We start from the raw sequence: 19,267 nt of genomic DNA on the forward strand, positions 1-19,267 counted from the left end.
GATATTTTATTGCCCAAAATTCTACAAATCTCATAACCCAGGTTTTCATTATCCAAGGCCAGGACCACCTGGGTGATAGACAAAAGAGATTTCCAGTGTGAGAGTTTAAGGGGATTCAGACTAATGTTCTAATTTCTGGGTGAGGGTGAAGCATTCCCGCAGGAGTGAGCGAGGAAGCCGGATAGTGGCTCTGTGGGCACTGTGGCTAACAAAGAAGACAGCAAAGAGGTACGAAACAGGGCGAAGAGAATCTCAAAGGGAGCTAAGGGGCCTTACGGAACAAATGATAATGACATTAAAGACTTATTTTTCATTTAATTGTTTAAAGCTCCTTTGAAGAGAAATAAGAAAGGAGAGGCCCTTGCTGGGAAGAGATACTTTGACGTGATAACGGCACCAGAGAAAAGGCAGAGCAACCTGCACTCTTATTTTGCTTCCATTAAAGAATGGCAGAACCATATAATTTTGGTGCTGGAAAGAAATGCTGAGATCACTTAGTCCCACCCTCCCAACTTTATAGATAAGGATACACAGAGACATTAAGTGACTCATCTGACATTTCCATCAAGGGAAAGTGGAAGAGAGGCAGAAAAGAAAGGACCGTGGCAGGGAGAGAAAATACACGATCCAGGATGTTTTAAAGGCATTCTGTTTGCTAGTACTTACAAATTACATCCAGAGTTTTGAAAGAGCTTAAAGCTGTGTCCCTGGAAGCATAGATGGTACTGTTGAGAAATTATTTATAATGGGAGCTATGTCCAGATACTAGAGGTGTGGAAATAATAGTCAAAATTTTTAAAAATGGCCAAAGCAAATCCTAGAAAAACTAGACATTAAGTTCAGCTACTCATTGCAAGGAAAATTCTCTAGAATATAAGTTAGAGGTGACTAGAGGTTATCAACAGGAGTCAGTGATAAATATTAGGTGTGGGAAAGAAATTTACAAAATGCAATTGCTAAGAAGAGCCTTTTCTCTTGATGTAGCAGCCAGATCGGACTGACTGTAGCTTCTATATAGTAAATACAACCATGTGCCCTTACAAAGCTTTTGAAACAGAGATTAGATGGAGGAAATGGTGACTCGTTGTGTCTGGGGAAGTCTTTCATCTAGAGCTACTTGGCTAGGACTCTTTTCCTTAGAGAACAGGAAAAGGATACATTCCCCAGTGGTGAGAGCCAAGGACCAGGAGAAACCAGCGGGGTCACTGAAACCCAAGAATTAGAGTAAATGAGAGGGAAGAAGCAACGAGAGGAAGGCTGTGCTGACCAGGAGCCCAGACAAGTCAATTCCCCTGGGAGGGTGGTCAGTCTAAGGATGTGACCAGAAAGCTATGTGATCTTGAAGTCATGCAGCTAACAGTGGAGCCACTTGGATTCATTCATGTATCCATCCATTCATTCTATCCTATTAATTGAGTACTTGATGCTGCAGGAACTGTGCTAGGACTGGAAACAAAGTATAGTGCCTGCATCAAGATCTCACAGTGGAAAGAAAGAAGCTTTGGGAGGACCACTGAGGGGTGGAATGTCTGGGCTAAATCCTGAATAACACATAGGACTTGACTGGGGGCAAAAACAGGCACAGGGGAACATGGCACTGCGGTCATTTGGAGCAATGGTCTTGGGTGATACAGGTATGGTTAGGGTCCTAAAAAGGCTGGGAGGATAGGGAGTGCTTTAGCTACAAGGGAGTGGCATAGACGGTTGTATTTCAAGAGTCATTTGTAAAAGACAATGCATATAGGGAGCAGGGGCGATGTTCCTTAAGACAGTTACTGCAGTGCCCCAAACAGCCTCATCCGGATGGATGCAGCAGGTACAGGGAAAAGCACGATGGACCTAAAGAAGTGTTCGAGCAATGTCAGACCCAACATTTCCTTGTTGGGGAAACGCAGTGTGCACACATGATCACCAAAGCTACCCATCCCCCTGGATCTTCCTAGGAGAGACTGGGCGTGTGGCTAAGGGAGGGAGAAGCTTCCAGAGGGATGCCCAGATTTCTGGCTTGAGCAGCCAGGTGGATAATGGGTCTCCATACTGAGGTGTCACAGGCATACACACACACAAAAAAAACCAGCAATGGTAGGCAAGAAAGGCTTGCAATTAAAAATGGATATTAAAAAAGTGAGGACAAAGTTTGCTGTCATATAAACTTTTAGAGAACATGGCATCTTGAGAGAATGATCAGTTCACTAAGAATGCGAGTGTACCCCAGGGAAGGAGAAGGTTCTGGTCTAAGGCATTGCCTTTCATTATTCCTGGTAAGAATGAATACCTATTGGTATAGAAGGAAGGATACATAGTTAAGTGAGAATCACATTGGTATTATACTTTTGCAATGAGTTGTACATATTCTTGAGTTAACTATTGACAAAACTCTATATGAAGAGACTACACATAGTCCCTATCTGAAGGCCAGGCTTCCTTCTCCTAAGGTAGAATTGAGGCAAACTAGGTCACTGGTTCTGTCTTCCTTCCACGAAAAGCAAGAACAGACTGGAGTTCTAGCTCAGTCCATGTTGAGGTCACCTTTCTCTGCAGCAGCTGACACCTGATGTGGGGTGCATCTCTCTAGAGATGAAAAATGTAGGGCTGATAGATATGTCTGTTCCCTGGGAGTGGGAAGTGGTTGTTTACATGGTTTTTTCTTAACCTAGCCTGTAAACTCGGTGAGATAAGGTACTTGTCTAGCAGCAGTCTGGGGTTAAACATAAGGAAAAGTTTTCTGTCATGGTAGCTACCTGGAAATGACAGGGTCCTCCCATTACCCTGGGCTTCTAGTATCTGGAAAACTTCAAAGTGAAGAAGCATCAGCCACCTGTGGGAGTATGTTGAAGGGATTCCAGTGCTGTCCAATATGGCAGTCAATAGCCACATGTGGCTACTGAACGCCTGAAATGCAGCTAGTCCAAACTGAGATACATGGTAAAGTGTAAAATACACACTAGATTTTGAAGATTTTGTTGTGAAAAAAAAAAAAGAATGTAAAATAGCTCTACGATAATTGTTTTGAACGCATATTGAAATTACATATATTAGGTTAAATAAAATATAAAATAAATTTTTCATTTTAAAATGAGGCTACTAAAAAATTTAAAAATTACATATGTGGTTCACATAGTATTTCTTTCAGATAAAGCTGTCCTCAACTACAGTCAGCTTCACTGTCCTGGCACCAAGCTGGGCCTAGTGTTTCCCACATAGAGAAGCAAGTAATCGAGAGCATCTTCTCACTTATTGTCATTCACAAAATTAATAAATATACTGATTTGTATCCCAACTCCCACAGAAAAATTCTTGTTTTCTGTCTTTTCACTAAGTTATAAATGGTTCTAGTGTTGTCGGCTTTTCTAGCTGTTGTCCAAAAAAAGAAAAATAATAATTTAGTCTATGATCATGCCACCCTGAACAAGCCCAATCTTGTCTGATCTCAGAAGCTAAGCAGGGCCGGGTCTGGTTAGTACTTGGATGGGAGACCACCTAGGAAGACCAGGTGCTGTAGGCATAAAAAATAAAAAATGAGGGATTGTAAGCTGACAAGGACCTTGGAATCTGTGAGGTCAACCAAGGGTCCCCTCACCTAAAAAAAAAAAAAAAAGAAAGAAAAAAGAAAAATAATAATTCAATATAAAATATTGGCATTCAAACAAAAATATCAAAAAAGATACACTAGAAACATCTTCCCTTATTTAGGATGCAGCTCAATGAAGATGATATCCTTTAGCAGAGAAGTTAGTATTCAGTTTAGATAGTACTTAGCTAAAATGATACCCAGCCACAGATACTAGGTAAGTTTAATGTAATTGGCTTTAGATGAAGTGATGGAATAAACAGAGCCAATTGGACTTTTAATTGAATGGGATGTGGTGGGAAAAGTGGATTACTTATTTGTATTACTAAAACTTGCCTTGGCAGGTTTTTAATAGCGCTTGAGAAAATAAATTTAAATTTATGTCTATTCAATGGTGGAGGGAGAGCATGTTGCTAAGGTGCAAGAGATTTCTCCGAGTGCAGCGAGAGGTCAAAGCAGAGACGCTGATGCACACAGCCGCATTTACCATACAAGACAAAAAGAAGGCCACGCTCCCCCTTCCAGGAAACAGAACCAACCAGTGCCAAAAATATTCTGGCCTGTACAGGAATGAGCTTTCTCAAACGTCTCACCGAGCTGAGAAAAATGACAGCTGAAATTTTGGAAGATTATAAAAAGATTTGCTGAATATTTATTTAAAATGATTTTTATAATCACTAACAAGTAGGCACCTCCTCACTCTAGTCTAACCCTGGCTAATCACAGCACACCAGGAAGCGTGTTAGAAATGCAGAAACTCAGGCCCCACCTTGGCCCTCTGAATCAAAATCTGCATTTTAACAAGATCCCCGGGTGATCTGCATGCAGGGGTTTGGAAAGCTAAGCTTTTCCTTTGTGGAAATACACTTCTCTGTCACTGCTGCTTACTTTCTGTGTGGAGAACCCCATGGAAGGTGACCTCCTGCCTCTCACTCTGCTTATGAAAAGAGCACCTGAGTGTTAGGGATCCTGGCTGGAGGCAGCTTCCAACCCATCACTGGTCAATTAATGCAGCTTTTAGCTACAATTATTGGACATCACTACTCCCCAGATGCTTCTGGCATCTGCACACAGGTTTTTACCCCATTCCTTCAATGGGGGCAGGTTTTCTTCCAAAAGTACCTATTTTCTTTCCTTTTGCATCATTCGATTCTCACAAGAATGAAAAAGCTTTGAATTATCAGTTTTCTAAAATGAGCCACTGCTTGCTGCCTTTCTTAAAGTAGAGTGCACTGGCCACTCAACTGCCCATAATTGCAGCAAGAGCGGCGGCTGACTTGGGGGCTATTATTCAGCAGATTGCTGTTACTTTTCATAAAGAAAGTTTATAGATTTGGACTTTATACACGTGGGGGAAAAAAGGAGTCCACATAATGAAACAGAATTTTAGAGACAGGAAGAAAGAAAAACAATAGTCAACATAGCGCAGTGGTTAAGTGCCTGGAACTAACTAGGTACAAACCCTGGCCCCTGGCCCACCCCCCCCCCCCATGACATCAAGTGGGTTCCTGACCCTCTCTACAACTCAGGTTCCTCTTTTGTACCTTGGGAATAGTTATAGTACTACCTGGTCAGGTGGTCAGTTGGATTAAATGATGTCTTCAAAGCAATTAGCGCAGTGCCTAGCTATGATAAATTCTCAATAATGTTTAGTGTTGGCTATTATTATTAACAATCCTGAATCGTGTTTCTTATCAAACAGTGCGATTTGGTTTCCGAGTTAGATGACATTTGGTCAAACTTCAATTGCATTTAACTAAATATGTAGATAAAAATGTAATAAAATAACTTCTTTTAAACATGGTAAAATATCGAATTACTCTCCTCTTTAGACCAGAAGGGAAACTATTTTGACTTAGACGTAACAAAATCCTAGTATTACTGTAGCGCAGGTACAGAGCCTCACCATTACGAGGCACACTGTGGAACCTAGAGCAGTATTGGCTAATTAACTTTTCAAGGTTTCCAAGGGCTCTCATGGGTATAACACAGGTTCCACCAACCCAAAGAAGGCTGAAGAAAAGAAAAAAGGATTAACTTCTTGATTAGAAGGGTGATTAAACACTGGAACAGGATACCACGGGAGGCTGTAGGCTTTCCATCTCTAGGGAACTTTTAAACAAGAGATGCAACTGTCTGGCCTGTGTGGTTTGGGTCTTCTGCCTGGAAGCAGGGAACTGAACTGAATGAACTAAAAAAAAAAAAAATACACACACACACACACACGTATATATATACACACAAATATAAAAAATAATATTTTTTAATTGGCAGAATTAATTTCCTTGCAATTTATAGGAAAATACACTCCTGACTGTCCTACCCTCACCTTGAGATTTCTAACTCTTCTCCTTGGCCACTCTATCTGTACTCAGCATGACGGTGAATTAGATGTTGACATGTCTGTGTCTCCTCCACTAGACTATGCGATCCCTGAGGCTGGGATACTGTCATTGCACAGACACATGTTAATACCTGGTGCAGGACAGGGATGGCCATTTAGTTGGATGGATGGAAAGGATTTAAAAGAGCCATTGATATTCTACTGTCCACCTGTTAGATAGCTCATTCATTTATTTATTCAATATTTATACTGAGTTGAGCTATGACAAATGAATTCAAAAAATATTTTTAGAGCACCTCCTATGCCCATGGCAAACCTTTCACTTAGGAACCTATGGTAGAGCCAGATGCACAACATCCAGTTTCCATCACCAAGAGGGCAAGCGGTTTCAGACTTAAGAAAGTATCCAGGCTGAAAACAATATACTGCAATTCCTTATCTCTCTTATAGAATTACAGAGTAGCAACCCCATGGGTTCTGTCTACTCTAACTTAGAATTATGCAGTAGCAGGAGGGAAGTAAAATATGCCTGGCTACCTGGGATGAATGCTTTAGCAAAGACCTCCAATAAAACACTTTTCTAGCCCATTTTCCTTTGTGGCAGCTTTTACTCCAAAGGAAGGTCCCTGAGGCTCTTGCCATGCACAGCTGCATAGTGTGTGAGAAGGGTGGGTTTCCCTCCTCAGGAAGACTTGGCTTCATTAAAATGCTCTCTTAGTTAGGGAAAGGCCACAATCTATCAGGATTTCAGTTCAGCATTCAAGTGACTGGCCTATAAACATAATTTTTAACAGCTTTTCTTCAGCAACTCTGACTGTTTAATTAATCTTCAGCCATTAACCATTCATTTAAAATGCCACTTACGAAATCTTAATTTTGCACATTATCAGCTGGTTCACAAATAGCTAACCATGAGCAGAAGTGTAATGATCGTTCTCTCCCTGTTCTTAGAGCTCACCAAGCTTATAGCCAATTTTGGCTTCTTAATTAACCATATGCATATTAGCATTTAAAATTAAATGACAGGTTTTTTTTTTTTTATTTAAGAACCGATGCACAGTGAAATGTTAACACTAACATCATTCTGCTGCCTTTTGAAGGGCCTGAGGGCAGTGCCTGGCCAGGCCACAGCTACTCTGAATGCCCAAAGGGATACATGTGTGGGAACGAATGTTCTTCATCTCAGTTGAGTTCCCCTAAATGAGTGCACACGTGCAATGATAGTTTGGATCCATTGTTCAAATTCTCCAACTTTTATGTTTAAAGAAACGTAAGAAATGTTATCCCCAAGATATGTTTTAACTCCGGGCATTCAGAAGTGACAAATCTATCAGCATATCCTTTTTTGGTGGTTGACTCTAATTAGGTGAGTCAGTTCAAACCAAATAAGGGGGCAGGGAAAGATATTAAGGGGGAAAAAAATTGTCAGCTGATGCTGAAATGATTTTCTCTAACTAGAACTCTGATTATTACAGACTGCAAAAAAGTCACTCGCAATTTTAGAGGTGTCAGCTAGGGTCAAGGTCCAAGCTAAAAACTGGGCATAGAATTTTTCAGGTTGGTTCATCATAGTACATGGAAGGCTTAGACCCATGAGTCAGTGCCTGGGTTAAATCTGAGATGGGATGGATGGCTCACATCAAAACAAGCTCCAAATGTCAGGAAGTAGGCTATGAGTCTGTAATCAATTTGATTGGTGGCAGTAATATACTCCCAGGTTATACGCATTACATTTTGGAGAATTATGGTAATCTTGGGCATTTTTCTTTTTCTTTCATCCAAATACAGAGATTCCAAGGACAAACGTAAATGAAGAATCACAGATGAAAATTATGTTGCATCATCCACTAAAATTCTGTGCTCTTGGAACATGAAAAATTGTTAGTGTTCATTAAAAATGTTTTTCAACACTGTTGGAGTGAAAATGAAAAAATAGCAGACCATTTTCAGAATCACAATGTGAATTGAGGTACAGCACCTCTGAATTCATTAGACATGTAGTGTAGATGACACATTGGTGGTGATGAGCCTTGTTTTAGTTATATCCGTGCAAATTACTGAAGTTGGTTTTGACTGAGAATTCATATGCAGGTGTAAAAAATAAAAAACCCACTAAAACATTAAGACTGTAATTAGAAACAGAAATGTACTGATTGACGAAAGAACATAACTAAACATGCGCATAAACAATTTGAGTCTCAGTAAACTTGGCATTTTGTAATCCTGTTAGCAATTCAGTTTTTAATCCAAGTAAGTACTTAAAATACAAGCATATCTTGACTATGCAATTTCTGAAACTGTACTCCAAGAGAATGACAATAATTTTTTCTCCTAGAAGGCCTTTCAGACTGAAAGGAATCACGAGAGCTTTCCAAAGAAAAATGCATAAAACCCACTGATCTAGATTCATTCACTGATTCAATGCATTTAATAAACATACACTGGGTACCTACTATGTGATAAGCACTAGGATGCAGATATTTAAGGTAAGTCTTGCCAACAAAAAGGTACAGTTCAGTTAAGCAAGTGTGGCAGTTATCCACAAAGCTTAGTTTTGATTTTAGTATTTTTCCTTTGGGAAATGCTTCCTAAGCATTTTTCTTTGAGTCAAGGAACTAATGGTGATTATTAAGCTGTTGAAAGAAGAAAGACACCTTAAACTAGTGATTCACCGAGTATGGAATCCTGGCCTATAGCATCAACATCACCAGGCAACTTAATAGAAATGTAATTTTAGGACCCATCCCAGATCTACTAAGTCTACTCTGTAGGCAGAGCCCAGATCTGTAGTTTAACAAGCCTCCAGGTGATCTGATGCAAGTTCAAGTCCAAGAACCATTATCTTCTATCATTAAAGGTTGGCCTTTAACTGCAGAAGCATACATTTATCAGATTAATAAGGAATCTCATAGCCCCTGAAAATGAGTGAAGAGATGGGAAATGGGTTAGATCTCTGGAAGCCAGGAGGTACATATCTCTGGATAGACTGAGTCTAGTGGGTATGCTGAGATGCGGTTCTGGAGAAAATGGGGAACCTCTTCCATATCACAATCTATGGTAGGGCATACTTTTTGGTGCAAAGGAAGAAAGAAAGGTGCCATGCAGATGTGAACGTATCTGATTACTAACCTCTGTTCTTTGTTCTTTGTCTGGTGTTGGTAAGAGGACCTTCTTTCACTTCCTGACATATGCCAAGCTCTTTTCCACATCAGGGCTTTCTCCCATGCCACTCTTCTGCTTGAGATGCCTTTTTTTGCCCCTTTCACCTCCAAATTTCTCTCAACTAACGACTCACACTTCAAGTCTCAATTTAAATGTCACTTTCTCAGTTAATTCTTCCTTGATTCTTCACAATGTCAAATATGTTTACAGCACCTGGTATTTTTTCTTGGTAGTTAGAATTAAATATTTAATATTTATCTCTTCCAGTAGATCTTAAGTTCCATGACAGTAGGAACTATATCCAAATCTTACTCGATACATATTTGTTGAATGAATGGGGATTTAATTTGAAAATTTTTATGGAATTCAAATGAGTGTTAAAGAACCATTTTTCCTAAGCCCTAGTCTGGGAATTTAGTAGGTTCTGGACACATCATCAGTGGTTCCTGTAATCCTCTCTTTTCATATTTTTAGACCTTTCTATTTGCTATGTTCTCCACCCGACTGGTCTATTGAAGGTCATCCTAACCAACAGTGGTAAGAAAAGTGAGAAAAAATTAATGGCTACATTCATTGTGCTCTCAACATTAGCCGTCACTGTGCTACAGGTGTGACATGCATTAAAGCTTCAAGTTTCCAAGAATTCTAAGAGACATGGTGTCATCTTTACCTTAAAGGTGATGAAAGAGAGGCTCAAAGATATTACACACTATATCCAAAGACCACAGAGTGATATTAGGATTTATATCTAGGATTTTTGGCTAACTTCAAATTCCATGCTATTAACTACCAGGAGAAAGATGATATCTCAAGGACAGTAATAAATAGATAGCTAAATACTGCTCAAGAGGCAATGTGTCTCAATACTGGGCATATATTATGTATTTATTGTATACTATTATGGGCTTTCATCATCACAAGCCATCCTTAGTCTTGAAAATTTTTGTAAACACTATGCTTCTGGATCTTAAAACCCACATCTGAGCAGATTCTGGAAATATTTCATTTGATATAACTAAGTTTGGAGAAATTCTCTCTCAGAAATAAATGACCCAAAAGAAAATTTATGAACTAAACCCTTTAAAACTGCATACAGACTCAAATGGTCTGAAAATTATTATTGAAGTCTACTGCTTTACATTTTTTGTTTTGTAATTATTTAGTTTTGAGACTTAGATCTAGTTCTGCTTCTCATTCTTGCCATTTCTTAGTCTTCACTCATATAAGTACTCAGACGAACCAATTCATAAGATACTTGTCAGCTTTCACCAACACTGGCTCACTGCCAGAAGAAAAAGGCTGGAACAAAGCTGCAGTGAGTAGAAGCTGTGGCTGAACACAGGAAAACAGAAAGTGAGAGAAAGGGATGAAGCTGAGTACTACCGGATTGGTTATTCAGGATGGAAGAACACCGAGACATGAGCTGTAAGAAAAGGAAACCTGTCCTCCCACCTGCTGAATGTGGTCACTGAAAATGTGAAGATGGCCTCCAGGGTTTCTGAGTGAGAGCAAGGTAGGGAGAAGTAGCCTTTAAAAATGTTGCTGATGTCAAGTTCACGAGACCAACACAAGAGCATGAGAATGTGTGCTGTTCGTGGGCTTCAGTGAGAAAGATCAACATGAAAATGACCAATCTCTTATACAACTTTCCTAAAATCAGTATATATTTAGATTCAAATTTCAAATCATTTTTGAGTGTCTACTAAGTACCAGGCACTATACATGTGGCTTTCATATATATTAGTACTTTTAATCCTCTGACAACACAATCTATTCACTATAAACCGATGTTATCAACACTTCGCATTAAAAAAGGGTGAGCAGGTTCCATTTTTGGTCATGATAGAATAGCTTTTTGCCATCTGACTTTCATAAGAATAACTAGAACAACAAAATAAACTAGGGGGAAAAAAAAACTGCTTAGAGGCACTGAAGAGCTGTGAAAGCAGCCAGAACTTGAGGGGCCAAGACTGATTTCTAAACAGTAGGTAAGCACGTTCACATGAACCTAGTATTCTGTGGCACTTTTCTTTGCAAGTTATTTGAAAATTCTTAAGTGGAACAGCATCAAATGCCAAAAAGACAAAAAAAAAAAAAATGAGCAGAGTTTAGTGGCTAAGAGACTTGCAGATTGAGTGAACAGTCTCACATTCTCATAGGATTGGAAAGAGAAATTAGAGTTCGTGGTCTACTAAGAAAATAAAAAAAGATGGGCCTGGTAAACAACCCAGATTTCCAGTTAGAATCACAGAAAGACCGTACTTCAGGAGTATGTGTAGACTACAAACAGACTATCCTTACAACAATTAAAATCCAGCTTCCAACACCTGAATCCAAGACTGGATTAAGGCAATATGTCCCTACTCTCTAACTGCCTGTCAGAAAGCAAAAATAAATCCTCTCTGGAGAAAGAAACATAAGCCTTGGATTATTTCTATAATTTTCCAAGCAGTATGACTAGCATCTGATCAACAAGTACCAAGAAATAGGAACAAATGACTGAAAAACCAAGTGGAAAACCAAACAATACAAATCGATTCACAGCTAATGCAGATATTTACATTATTAGACATGTTTCTTAAAATAACTATAGTAAACATAGTCACGAATAAAGATGGTAAGATGGATTTCACCAGAAAGGTAGAATCTTGGAGTAAAAGAAACAGACACTCAAATCTGAAAATTACAATAAAATTAAGAGCTTAACAGATAGACTTAATAGAAGACTGGATAGAGCAGAAGGCAAAGTTAGTAAACTGAAAGACAGGGCATTAAAAAATAACTGAACTAAATCACAGAAAAAACATAGAAGTACAGAACTGAGAGCAAAGACTATATACATGTATAGAAAAGGTCTAATATTTTTGTGTCATTGGTGTCTCAGAAGGAAAAGAGAGAATGAAAATGAGACAGAAGAAATACTGGAAGAGACACCAGCTGAGAATTTTCCAAAATCAATGAAGGACATTAAACTACAGATTTAAAAAGCTGTACAAATCCTAATACAGTTGAAACAAAACACCACACACAAATGTTCATACACACACACACACACACCCCATAGTAAAACTGTAAAAACCAAAGACAGAGAAAATGTTAAAGTAGTCAAAGAAAAAAAGATACATTACTTTCAAAGGAGTAACAGTAGTCTGACGACAGATTCTGCTGCCATCGAAAACTAGAAAACAATGAAACGATATCTTAAAAATGTTAAGAGGAAAAAACCTGACAACTATGTACCCAAAGAAAATATAATGAAAAAATAAAGATTAAATAAAGATTCAACAAATAAAAATAAGATTAAATAAAAAAAAATAAAGATTAAATAAAGATTAAACAAATAAAAACTGAGAGAATTTGCCACATTATAAGAAATACCACAGAAAGTTATAAAGGGAAGAAAGGAATACTATCCTAAATGGGAGCAAAGATATTTAAAAAGAAATAAAGAGAAATAGAAATACTTAAAATAAGTGAGTAATTACCATCTAGAACAATATTACACCATATTGTAGGGTTTAAAATATATGTAGATTTAAAATACATAAAGAATATATACTAAACGTAGGAGAGATTAAATGTAGTTACAGTGTTCCAAGTTCCATGCATTGTTCAGAAAATGATAAAAATACTAATTTATCTTTGACTACAATAAATCAAGAATGTTTGTTATATATAAAAATATTTATTCTCTCCTGAGTACTGAAGGTACTAAAAGAGTAAAACTCAGAAAGGGGGTAAAATAAATTATATGAAATACTTGATAAATAATCTTTAAAAAGGCAAGAAAAGAGAGAATAAATGTAGAATGGGCAGAACAGGTAGAAAATGGAGAGTAGGATAGAAGTTTAAATCAAATTTTATCTGCAGTATCATTAGATGTAAACATGCCATTATAATTAAAATATGGATATTGTCTGACTGGATATAAAAACCTAACCAAACCTAACTATATCTCTATAACAAAAGACATACTTTAAATATAAGGGTACAGAAATATTGCGAGTAAAAGGATAAAAATATATATATTAAAAATATTAAGCAAAAGAAAAATGGTTTAACTATATCAATATCAGACAAAGTAGACTTTAATGCAGTAGTCATTATTAGAAATAAGTGCGATGACTAATAGTGATAGAAGGGTTAATCCTCCAGGAATATATGATAATCCTAAATTTGTATTAACCTAATAACAAACTTTGAAATGCAAAAAGCAAAAACTGACCAAAATAAAAGAAGAAATAGATAAATCTACAATCATAAGAGGCTATTTTAACTTTAAGACAGAAAATTAAAAAATCTACAGAGAAGGTCTTCTGACTACAATGGAATATAACTAGAAATTAACATCAGAAGGATAATAGGAAAATCTCCCAACAGTTGGAAACTAAAGAACACACTTTTAAATAATGCATCAGTCAAAGAGGAAGTTTCAGTGTATAATCAGAAATATACTGAATGGAATGAGAATGAAGATGCATCTTATTAACATTTGTGGGATACAACTAAAGCAGTGCTGATAGGAAAACTCATAACATTAAATGGTTATATTAGAAGAGAAGAGAGTTTCAAATAAATCTAAATTTTCGCTAGAAGAAACTAGAAAAAGGAGAGAAAAAAACACAAAGTAAACAGAAAGAAGAAAATAATAAAGAGCAGAAATCAATGAAATTTGAAACAGAAAAACAGTAAATTAATAAAACAAAGTACTTGGTCCTTTGAAAAAAAAGCTCAGTAAAATAAACAATCCTCCAACACGACAAAGAATAAAACAAGACAGAAATTACAAGTATCAAGAATAAAACAGAGGATATTACTATAGACTCTGTTTTTCAGTAAGGAAATATTCTATCAATAGAATAATAAGGGAATACTACAAACAACTCAACACACATAAATTTGACAACTTACATAAAAGGAACCAACTCCTAGAAAAGAAAAAACTACCACAACTCGTACAGTATGATATAATTTGAATAGCCTTATAATTATTAAGGACATTGACTTTGTAATTAAAAACCTTCCAAAAAAGAAACCTCTAGGCTCAGATAGTTTTGATGGAGAATTTTACCAAATGCTTAAAACTCAAACCATTTCTGTACAATTTCTCGCAGAAAAAGAAGAGAAGATAACACTTTCCTACCCATTCAATGAAGCCAGTAATAAAACCGAAGGAGACTACAAAAACTGAAACAGAACAAAACAAAACAAAAAACCCCAAACTACAGACCAATATCTTTCATGAATATAAATGCAAAAGTTCTTATCCAAAATATTAGCAAATAATATTAAGTAATATATGAAAAGGATTATACACTATGATCAAATGGGTTTTCTTCCATGATGTAAGGCTGGTTTGAAAAATAGTAAATGTAATCCAAACAGGCAAAAAGTTACAAGATCATATCGATCAAAGCACAAAAAGCATTTGACAAAACTCGACACATGTTTATGATAAAAACTCTCAGAAAACTAAGAACTAAAGAGAATTTTCTCAACTTGATAAAGATAGGTCTGCAAAGAAACATATAGCTAACACGATACTCAATGGTGAAAGACAGAATTCTTTGCCCTAAGGTCAGGAACAAGTCCAGGGTGTTTACTTTCACTATTTCTATTTAACAAAGTACTGGAAGTCCTAGGTGTAATAAGTATAATAAGACAAGAAAAGGAAATAAAGATAGAAACTTAGAGAGGGGAAATAATGAAAAATTACGTTCACACAAAAATCCATAGGTGATAATTCATAGAAGTTCTATAATTCATCAACGGGTGAATGATTAAACAAATTTTGTGGTGCATTTATACCATGGACTACTACTCAGCCATAAAAATGAATGAACTATTGATACTCGCAACAATTTGGCTGTATCACGAGGGCATTATATTATATAATAAAGGTCACATATTGACTCCATTTGTGTAACATTCTAGAAATAATAGAATTGTAGAAGTAGGGGACAGGTTAGTGATTGCTGGGGGTTGGGGATGGTGGGCGGAAGGGTGTATAATTATAAAGAGGTAGCATGAGGGATGTCTTTGTGGTGATGAATTAGCTCTGTATCTTGATGGCAGCAGTGGTTAGATATGTGCTAAAACGTCCCAGAACTATATACATATATTGTACTAATGCCAAATTCTTGGTTATCATATTGTACTATAATTATACAAGATGTAACCACTGGAGAAAACGGAGTGACAAGTATAAGGGTCTTCTCTGTCCTATAATGGCAACTTCCTATGGCTTTATAAAAATTTCTCAATAAAGAGTTAAACAATAATTATAATTATATACAAATATGGCTATATATAATGATATAATAAGTATTTGGTTATGAGTAAAGAAAATAAAAATATATGAGGTCATGTTGGCAAGAACTGTTCATTTGAACTGAAAAAAAATCTAAATGGAGAAATAACATTTTGGAATTCTCCACGCAACTTCAATTCACTCCTAGGGGATCAGTAGTAATCTTAATGGTAGAATGGTGTAAATGCCCAGATATCACATAAATAATATTAATCTTTAATGGTGTTTATTAAACAGTCTTTTATAAGTACTATGATTATGCTCATTTTATAGATGAGGAAACTAAGCCAGAGAGAAGGTAATCAGTAGAGGAAATGGTATAAGGATAGCCAGTCAGGCTTTGCTCTAAGGGTGGGCATAGAGTGGGCCTAAGTCACGTACTGACCTTGACATACAAAATCCACTGTGTTTGTATTGAACTAAAGATTCCCCCTAGTCTTGTGCTGAGACGTCTTGGTAATTTGGAAAGTCAGAGGCTGAGTAATGGCCAAGTTTGAGAGAATCAAGAGTGCTTGCTCTGGATCGATTGAATGTCTGTGCAAAACAATGGCTATTGAATTCTATTTCTGTATGGGTTCATATCAATCCTCAGTTAGCTCTCCAGTGGGGTGGGTAGTCCACAGCATATAAATATTAAAACACATCTTTAAGATGTTGGATATTTATGAGTACTAACATCGAAACTATCTTTTATTGTCCTTTCTCATCTCGCTGATTACTTATTGTTTGAAAAGATAAATACAGAAAAGCAACTGACCTAACAATGGCCTACTCTTGATTATGCATCGCATTAAATACAGAAATTATAAAGAGGGCACTTTGGAATTTACCTTTAGCATCGGCAAAGATTGTGTAATAAAAAGGTATGTGGCTCAGCCTAATAGATTAATGCAAACCACAGGTCACAAGAGGCCTGGAATAAGTGTGGTAGATCAACACCAATCTAGAACTACTACAGAGAAGTAGGTCAAAGCCCAAGGCTTCTGAAATGTTTTTGTACCTCCATAGCCTTGTGCAGGGTGCTTTGCACACAATAGGCATCTAATATTTTTAATGGAATTAATTAATCAATTAATTAATTAATGTAGGAGGGAGGGAGAGATGCCTGGCAGGTGAGGAGCAACATGTAAGCTTTTTGCATATGTTTATTGGCTTTGAACATGTTTACTGCAATCTGCAGTGAGAAATGCATTTTGCTTTATGTACTCAGCTACATGCATACCCTGTATACATATGCACGTATATACATTTTACATATATATATATAACTTAAATTATAAAATAATTCTTATACTTACTGTAATCTATGCAATGATCTTTTCTATTCTTTTCTTTCCTACTTCCTTTAAAAAAATTCTGGTTGATGCCATCAAATTATTTCAAGATACACATTACAACCTACAGTTTGAGAAACCTTAGCACAGTAGGAAGCTCATGCATGGGTTTTGGAGTTAGACCTAGGATGGAACCCTAGCTCTGCCAACTTATTATGTGTGTCACCACAGGTAAGTTTCTTAATTTCGCTGAGTCACAGGTTTCTAATTTGTGAACAACATATTTGCTCTATATGATTTTTTGTTATCTTTCTAAAGCATAAATCTGAATGTGCCATCTCTATTTCAAAGGTTCCCTGTTGCTTTTGCACTTGAGTCTAAATGCTTTATGTTTGATTATATGACCTTTAACAATATGGCCTGTGTTGACCTTCATCTTTTTCCTCTAGCTGGCCCTAATTCACATACCACACTGCAGCTCTTCTACCCTTCCCTAAATGCACCCTGTTTTCTCTGTGGGCCTTTGAGCATGTTCTTCTCACTCAACTAATTTCTACTTGTTTTTTAGGCCATAGTATAGATTTCCTTAAGTACCCTTCTTTATTCAGTGGCCCCAGATCTGTATTTGGTGGCCCTCTCTTGTGCTCCTACGGCATCTTTGGCTTGCCCTTATCATAGCATATCACCATTACTATTCCCAAAATATCAGCTGCATCCCTCTAGGAGGCAGAAGACTGCTCTAATCTCTTTATTTTACACATTTAAATAAATTCTCTACACTCCCTCCCATCTCCTCTTAGTAAACAGGATAAGTTAGATGACTATGTCCTAAGGATTGGGTCATTTGTTGGAAAAACAGTCAAGTCAATGCTTAAATGACAGCTTTAAGAAATTAGAGTAACCCTTTGGCAAGCATTCCTCAAGCATGCTCACTTACTGCCAGTGACTAAGGACGGTAGGTGGGTAGAGGTCTTGAAAATGGACAGTCACTGAGTACCAAACCTCCTTGTCTAGCTCATGTATAATAAAAGAGAAGGTTGTCTACATTTGTCACCCCTGGAAGCTGACAACTTAGGCAGATGTAAGTCTAGCATAGTCCCAAGAGTAGGGCTCTCAGAAGATGGAAAAAAAAAAGTTAATGAGAACATCAAGTTTTAAAGAGAGGGGATGGAGGAAAAGTAGAGTTAATGGTATATCGGTTACTATTAGCACTTATCTGGTCATAGAGATTTTTTCATTAAGAGATTTCTCATTATTGTTTAAAAGTCACTTAAAAATTAATGGTAATATGTTCTAAGGAAAAAAAAAATCTGATTGCTTTGTTCAACTGATGAATTTAAACTCTCTGTGGAAATGCTGCTTATCACTGGGATTCCCAAATTGAAATGAGATCACTTTGGCTCTGTTTGTAGAAACTAAAGAACACATCTCCAAGTAATCTACTGTATACATTGTTCAAGTCTCTACACGCAGCCTCATTAAGCTGTGAGTCAGAAGTGAGGACAAAACTTCTAAAAAAAAAAAAAAAAAAACTAAAGTAAAATTACCAGAAAATCAGTAGAGAAAGAAATTGAGGATAAACACCAATAGAGTGCATGTCAAAGCTGTGTAGCTCGCTGAAATGCCAAATCTCTGAAATCAAGAAACGAGATACCAATCATCCTGCATTGCCCCTGTGGCACAAGATACGTTCACACCCAGATGTTCACACCTGGGTATGAAGCTTTCCTGTTAACATTTTTTTTTTTAAAAAAATACTTCATCACTCTTAACTTAGAATTTCCCAAAACATGCTTTTTTAGTGGTCATGAAAACTAAGAATGTTATGTCTCCCCACTTGCTTTACTTAAATGATATTAGAAGTTATTCAGATTGAAATATTTCTATCTCAGCTATAAAAAAGTCAACATAATGAGAATAGCTTCCCATAGGGATTTCATAAGAATATATTAAAATAGAATGCTATGCAGCATTGATCTATAACTTTTCCATTATTGAAGGGTAGTTAAAAAAAAAAAAAAGTCATCTAGAGGTAATCCGCTTGTGGAGTGACTCCCTGAAAGCCGCTTGGAACTCACTTCTCCTTTGCCTTTGTTTACTGGAAAGATGAGATACCATTTCTCAATACCTTTTTACAACTGGCAAAGATTTTTAAATACAGTTTTTGCCGGTGAGAAGTTGTTGAGGTCTTCTGGGAAATCTTTTCAAAGGGATAAACCTGACTGACACATTCCATTGGCTACTTGCTCCTTTCTCCTTGGAAAATGGATATGAAGCCTAGGGCTGCAATATCCGTCTTAGAATCATGATGCAACGTGGAGAAGAAGCCTAACCACAGGGGACAGCAAAGGATCAAGATGAAAAGAGGCTACTTTATGAAGCCCGGGCCACCTAAATTCCTTAAAGGGTGAGACAAATGTATCAGTTGGGTTCCCCACTGTTTACAGCCAAACAGGATCTGACTTGACACATTGTTGTTATTGACAGCTCTTCTGAGGCCCATAAAAATTCAGCTAGTACATTCTGTGGACAAGTGTTGGGCTCAACTCTGAACCAAATGGACATTCAATTGACATTTCAGGAAGAAAGTATTAGTTCTGATGACA

The 19,267-nt window shown here is 37.0% G+C and overlaps 1 protein-coding gene and 1 pseudogene across 2 annotated transcripts in view; one reads left to right on the forward strand and one right to left on the reverse strand.

Annotated features, from left to right (window-relative positions):
* PARD3B (par-3 family cell polarity regulator beta) overlaps window positions 1-19,267 on the reverse strand; it is an 893,411-nt gene that overhangs the window by 115,113 nt on the left and 759,031 nt on the right. The window lies entirely within an intron of this gene.
* Window positions 3,387-3,505, forward strand: LOC118613887 (annotated as a pseudogene).

This window comes from Rousettus aegyptiacus, unplaced genomic scaffold (assembly GCF_014176215.1).
Source record: "Rousettus aegyptiacus isolate mRouAeg1 unplaced genomic scaffold, mRouAeg1.p scaffold_m13_p_2, whole genome shotgun sequence".
Classification (NCBI taxonomy): Eukaryota; Metazoa; Chordata; class Mammalia; order Chiroptera; family Pteropodidae; genus Rousettus; species Rousettus aegyptiacus.